Genomic DNA, 7,295 nt, shown 5'->3' on the forward strand with positions numbered 1-7,295 from the left:
CGGGTCCTGCAGCGAGATGCGGTCACTAAAAAGAGACGCATACGCTGCGCGGCCCCAACAAGGAGGGAATTCGTCATTCGACAGTACCTAGAAGCTAGGGAGAAATATGAGTCTGCCGCGCAAGCGGCGCAGACCCATAGCTGGAAGGAGTACTGTACCGCGCAAACAGGCGAAAGCCTGTGGGACGGAATCTACAGAGTCCTCCGTCAAAGCTCGAAAAAGCAAGAAGACAAACTTCTTGTGAGAGACGGAGTGACTCTTGATCCCAAGCAAAGTGCAGAACTCCTTGCAGCTACGTTCTTCCCGGACGACAGGCTGGAGGATGACACTCCCGTACATTCTGCAATAAGGAGGGGAGCGGACCGTCCGCTGTGCGAGTTAGCCTGTGCAGCGGATGATCCGCCCTTCACCATTGCGGAACTCAGGGAGGCGGTTCATGACTTCAGTGCTCGCAAAGCTCCTGGATCGGATGCGTTTACGGCAGACATCAGTGCAAAAAGCATTGAGGCAGACGAACGGCTCTTCCTAGAGATAGCCAACAGGTGCCTCGCTGTGGGATACTTCCCGAAGCCCTGGAAGCGTGCGACAGTCGTGACACTTCCCAAACCGGGAAAATCCGACTACCATCATCCAAAGTCTTACCGTCCGATTAAACTTTTGTCAGTCCACGGTAAGACTTTGGAAAAGATGATGGTACGCCGGATAAAGTGGCATGTACTGCCGACGATTAACCCGGGCTAATTCGGCTTTATGCCACAGCGGAGCACTGGGCGCCCTCGAGGAAGAGGGCCTACGCGTGCAAGCCTTCGCCGACGACGTAGTGCTCGTCTTCTCGGGCTCCTCTCCGGAGACTATCGCGCGGACCGCTAACTCCGTCCTCCGGCGGGTCTACGACTGGGGCTTGGACAACAAGCTGCGATTTGCTCCACACAAGACCAACGCCATGGTGATTACCAAGAAACTGAAAATAACACCTATTCAGATCACCATGGGCGGCGAAAGTATAAAGATGGTCACAGAAACCAAAATCCTGGGTCTTATTATTGACCACAGGTTGTCTTTTAAGCCGCACGTCGCCGACGTTTGCCGAAAGGCAACGGCCATTTATGGCCAATTGTCAAGGGCGGCCAAGACAACCTGGGGTCTGAACCCAGAGGTGGTGAGGACCATCTACATCGCCGCTGTGGAGCCAATCGTACTTTACGCTTCAAGCGTCTGGGTCCCAGCCGTAGATCAAGTCGGAGTGCGGAAATTGCTGGACGCAGTTCAGCGAGGGTTCGCGCGGAAGATCAGCCGGGCCTACAAAACCGCCAGTTTGAGTGCGGCGCTGATCCTGTCAGGTATCTTGCCACTCGACCTGAGGATCCGAGAGGCGGCAGAATTGTACCGATATAAAAGGGGTGAGGACATTGATGATATGGCAGACAGGAAGGCTGAACAGCGGGTTAGCTTCCTGGATGCTCCCCATCCAGCCCTCGCTCCTGAGGTAGAGTTCTGTTGTCTCGAGGAAACTCAGGCCGAGACCGACGTGGTAGAGGTGCAGGATGACCCAGGAGAAGGAGAGGGTTACCTGCTAGTCTACACCGACGGCAGCAAGATACAGGGCAGGGTTGGAGCCGGCATCTCATACAGGCGGCGAGGCATGGAAGTCAGAGCAAGAAAACTCAAATTGGAGAATTATTGCTCTGTCTTCCAAGCCGAAATGTGCGCAATTTCGAAGGCTATCGAGGACATCTTGAAGATGCCCGACATGAAGGTCGAGATCCTTAGTGACTCCAGGTCGTCGCTGGAGCTGCTAAGGGATCGATCTTCGTTCCACCCGATAGCCTTCGAAATCAAAAACTTGATCCGACGGGCTCGAGAAATGGGTAAAACCATTCGGTTCCGCTGGGTTCGGGCGCATGTAGGTATTGAGGGGAACGAGAGGGCTGATCACTTGGCGAAGGACGCGGCGCTCCATTCGAAATTGAGGGCTGCATACGATGGAGTGCCGATTTCAACTCTTCGCCGTAAGATCCGAGCCAAGACCCTTGAGGTCTGGCAGGAGCGCTACACCACGGGTCAAACCGCGAGTGTCACAAAAGCGTTTCTGCCAGACGTCGTGGCGTCTTATAAGTTGGTTAGGGAGGAACCTTTCTCCGCTTTGATGGCCCAAATCATCACGGGCCATGGCGGCTTCTCGGCGTATCTCCACCGGTTTGGCCTGAAGGATAGCCCAGTATGCATTTGCGACGGTCGTACCGACGAAAGCGCATTGCACCTGGTGCTCGAATGCCCCAGGTTCGGCCGGTGGAGATGCGACCTAGAGGTGGAAAGCGGAATGGCCGTTACTGAGGCAAACCTTCCAGCCCTTATGGTGAAGCCGTGGAGAAACGCTCTTGAAAAATTTTGTACCAAAATCTTAGCTGACGTGCTGCCACGAAATGGCAGTAATATAAAAATTAAAATAACTTAGTCCGTAAGTTGTATATATAAAATGTTAAAAGTCTGTTAGTATAAGTCATGTAGTATAATAAGTATTTGTATAGTCACATGTAGTATAATAAGTATTTGTATAATCAATAAAATGTATGTAATGTATATAAAGGTTCCCTATATCAAGTATAGGGACCTGGATACAACCTTTGTCTGCGAAAAGAAACAAAAAAAAAATGCATTGATTTATGTTAAGAAATTGTGTGTTAAATTATAGTTGTATATTTGAGTAGGTTAATAGTTATAATATGTGCACTTAAAATTTTTTGTTTATTGTGTTTAGTCTTAAGTCTTAGTATGTAAGAATTATATAGTTTATAAATAAATGAAACGCCACCCCCAAACCCTGCAGCTCAATGGCAGGGAGGAAGTAGACGTAGCTAGTTCTTCGGCCCTGGGACGCAAGTCGCCAGGGATGGTAGGCCACTAGTTAGACAAAAAAAAAAAAACCCACTTTTGACCCAACTATCGTGTCGTCTACATATAGCTCCGCTTCAAAAAATAATTTGAGTTGTAAAAAGTGCTTATTTCGTTGTGGAATTTGGTACAGTGTTTTGTAAGCTTATAAATCACCAGGATTAGTGTTTGTGAAAGTTTTGTGCAGCGCGCTCCAAAGTTACAGGGCCTGGACTTTGAGCCAACTGCCCCGAGTCGTCGCTGCAGCGATCAAGAAACGCAACGCTAATTCCTGGAGCGCCGATCAAGACCTGTCCAGCAATCCAAATTTGAAAACAATCGGACATTGGATTGCGAAGATATCCTAAGATAAGTGTGCCATTCATAACCTCGTTGGCTTTGTATGGGAGAAGGAAGCACGCGGAGCCACGAGGTTTTGTAAAATATTTGACAAGTGACAACTGCCATCAGTCATCTTGCGCACTTTGGCACTTCGTACCAATGATACGACAACTTTGAAAATTTGGATCTGCCGAATTATAACGCCGGTCACACACCACATCGCCGAAGGTCAACGAAATCGCGGGACAACATCAAAGGTACAACCAAATCTACACCCTACTAATTCTTAACCACCTACATGTCATTTTTAACCAATTAACTGTCATCTCCTCTAACCCCCCCCCCTAACAAAAATCTCCCCCATCCCAATATTGTTCCCCACGAAACGCCCCCCCCCCCCGGTTTACCTCAACCCCTTGGCCCTATATCAGGGACCAAGGCAGCTAGGGTAGTCGAGTTTGGGCTCGCCTAAACCGCGATTTTAAGCTCTTTCAATTGACTCCGGCAGAATTGCAAAATTGTTATTTTTTTAATTATAAGGATTTTTTTTTTTACATTACTACTTTTGTAATGTTGTTTTAGACTTGTATTTCACCGTGGAATAGCCGTGTTTGGGCTTTCCGGAATCGGGAGACCTAGCTCTACCTATTGGACACGGTGAAATTTGTAAATTTTGAAAAAAAAAAAAAAAATTTTTGTAAATTTGTAATTATTATTTTTTGTGTTTTCTGTTACATTTGTTGTTATCGTTATACTATTAATTGTTTATCTTAATTGTTTTTAATTGTTATCGTTCTAATTGTCGATCAGCCATGTCAGCGCCCAGCAGGATTTTAAGATCAATCAGAGCAGGCGAGAGGAACACGTCTGCTTCAGCAACGGTCACACGACGGCAATCCTCGGACCCTGGAAAGGTCAAAACAGCAACCACCCGCAGGTCCGAGGCGGGGGAGGTGTCCTCCTTTGCTGGGAGCGAGTTCGGTGCGGGCTCAGGTAGTAGTGCAACCATGGCGCATGCACACCAATGGGAGGCGGGGTCGGGTTTTCACACTCCGCCATCCGGTGGACGATCTAGCAGCGCCAGGGGACCCGAGAGCCCCACTTCCGCTCTCTTAAAGGACGCCAACCGGATTTACCAGCGGGCGAAGGACGACCTGGAAAAATCCGGCAATATAAAAGGCTCGATCAAAACATCGGTGATCGAAGGCCTCAACTTTTTGTATGAGGCCACACTGCAAGTGAACAGTGTACGGCGTGACCTCCAATTAGAGGTCGAAAATTTAAAGAAGAGGCACGCAGAGGATATCTCCAGGAGGGAGTCCAGCCACGCGGAGCAGATAGTGCTCCTGACGCACCGGTTGGATAGGGCGGATGTGGGGGGGCAAACGGCGGAGTTGCGGAAGGAGCTGGAGGCACTCCGTCGTGTGGTCGAGTTTGATGTCATCAAACAGATTGACAACATCAAGGCCAGCCCCTCTCCACCCCCCCTGCAGCTGGGCTCCCTGGTGGAAGAACTGAAATCCATGCGTAGGGAGGCAACGGACATGCTTGCGGAGGTGGTGCGAGCTCTGGGAGCAAAGTCACCAAAGCTCCTGGAGGAGCCAGTAGAGGCTCAAGCATCACTTTCTTATGCGGCGATGGCTGCCTAGGTGCCGGCTAAGTCCGGCCACTCAATCATGGTAACTAGTGACTCGCCAGAGGACACTAGTGACAATGTTGTCACCAAGATTAGAGTGGCCGTCGACCCGACAAAGACCGGTACAAAGGTGGACAGTGTCCGCAAAGTCCGGAATAAGAAGGTGGTGCTAACCTGCGGTACAAAGAGTGAGGTGGAGGCTGTGAAGAAGCGGCTTGGGGCAAATTCGGGCCTCAAAGTTCAGGAGGCGAGGGGGAAGGACCCGATGATAATCATCAGGGACGTGCTCTCTTGCCTAAAGGACGATGAGGTCACCGCGGCCCTAAAGGCCCAAAACAAAGAGCTCTTCACAGGCCTCCAAAAGGACCACCAAAAAATGGAAACATGTTTCCGCCGCAGGTGCCGAAACCCGCACCTCGCACATGTGATCCTGCGGGTGGCCCCTCAGCTGTGGCGTCGCATGGTCGACGGGGGGTCTGTCCACCTTGATCTCAAGAGGTCCGAAGGTGGGGGACTTCTCGCCGCTCATCCAGTGCTCAAAGTGTTTAGCCTTTGGACGCGGGCGGCGCCACTGCAAAGAGTCGACTGAACTTTGCAGTCACTGCGGTGGACCACACGTCAGGAGCGAATGCCCCGACTATGTCGTGGGGGAGCCGCCCAGCTGCATTAACTGCCGTCACGCTAAGCTGGACAAGAGGCACCACGGTGCGTTCAGCGGTGACTGTCCGGTGAGGCGGAAATGGGATGCCATTGCCCGCCTTGGCGTGAGCTACTGCTGAGGGCACCGCGGTGATAAATCCAGGAGGTCGCGGGCCCAAGGATGCTGTTTCAAGGCACATGATACAGGTAAACCTGCAGCGGAAGCGATTGGCAACCGATGAGCTGATGGCAGAAGCTGTCAGCCAGAAGGTAAGCCTGGCACTGCTGCAGGAACCCTATACAGGTAGTCAAGGTGCCTTGAAGCGATACCCAGGGGTTCGCGTCTATCAAATGGACCAGGGGATAACTAGGATCAACCCCGCAAAGGCCGCAATAGCGGTCTTTGATAAAGACCTCCAGGTAAGGTGTGACCCGAGCCTCCAGTCGGAGAACATAGTGGCAATCACCATAGAGTTCTCCGACTGGACACTTGGAATAGTGTCCGCTTACCTGGAAGGGGACAAACCCCTAGATCCATACCTGGAACGTCTGTCCAGCGTCCGATCCAAGCTGGGAACCTTGAGTGTTGTGATCGGAGGTGACTTCAACGCGTGGAGCCCATGGTGGGGTAGCACGGACGAGGATCACCGGGGGGCTGAATTGGCTGGATACTTTGATGATCATCAGCTGCACATCCTTAATACCGGAACCGAACCCACCTTCCAAGTGGTTCGAGGAGGTCGGCTTTGCACAAGCAGAGTCGACATTACGGTGTGCAGCCAAAGTATCCTGCCAAGGATGGAATCCTGGTGGGTGGACCCCGCTATGGTAAGCTCCAATCACAACGCTCTAAGGATAGGCCTCCGCGCTGGTCGTGCGAAAGCACCTGGCCCAGCACCAACCACTCGGATATATAACACGCGAAAGGCAAACTGGGATAAGTTCCGAAAGGAACTTATCCTACAGTTCGAAAGCCGCCAAATCCGAGTGGAAAGAGTGTCGGCCATAACCGCCCCCGAGGACATCGAAAACGTTGTCCTCGAATACCAGGAGGCGGTCCGACAAGCGTGTGAGGCCGCGATCCCAAAGCTGAACCGAACACTGAAGTATGAACCTCCATGGATGACCTCCGAACTTCGGGTCCTGCAGCGAGATGCGGTCACTAAAAAGAGACGCATACGCTGCGCGGCCCTAACAAGGAGGGAATTCGTCATTCGACAGTACCTAGTGGCTAGGGAGAAATATGAGTCTGCCGCGCAAGCGGCGCAGACCCATAGCTGGAAGGAGTACTGTACCGCGCAAACAGGCGAAAGCCTGTGGGACGGAATCTACAGAGTCCTCCGTCAAAGCTCGAAAAAGCAAGAAGACAAACTTCTTGTGAGAGACGGAGTGACTCTTGATCCCAAGCAAAGTGCAGAACTCCTTGCAGCTACGTTCTTCCCGGACGACAGGCTGGAGGATGACACTCCCGTACATTCTGCAATAAGGAGGGGAGCGGACCGTCCGCTGTGCGAGTTAGCCTGTGCAGCGGATGATCCGCCCTTCACCATTGCGGAACTCAGGGAGGCGGTTCATGAATTCAGTGCTCGCAAAGCTCCTGGATCGGATGCGTTTACGGCAGACATCAGTGCTAAAAGCATTGAGGCAGATGAACGGCTCTTCCTAGAGATAGCCAACAGGTGCCTCGCTGTGGGATACTTCCCGAAGCCCTGGAAGCGTGCGGCAGTCGTGACACTTCCCAAACCGGGAAAATCAGACTACCATCATCCAAAGTCTTACCGTCCGATTGGACTTTTGTCAGTCCACG

The sequence above is a fragment of the Leptidea sinapis genome, chromosome 2, assembly GCF_905404315.1.
Source record: "Leptidea sinapis chromosome 2, ilLepSina1.1, whole genome shotgun sequence".
Taxonomy (NCBI): Eukaryota; Metazoa; Arthropoda; class Insecta; order Lepidoptera; family Pieridae; genus Leptidea; species Leptidea sinapis.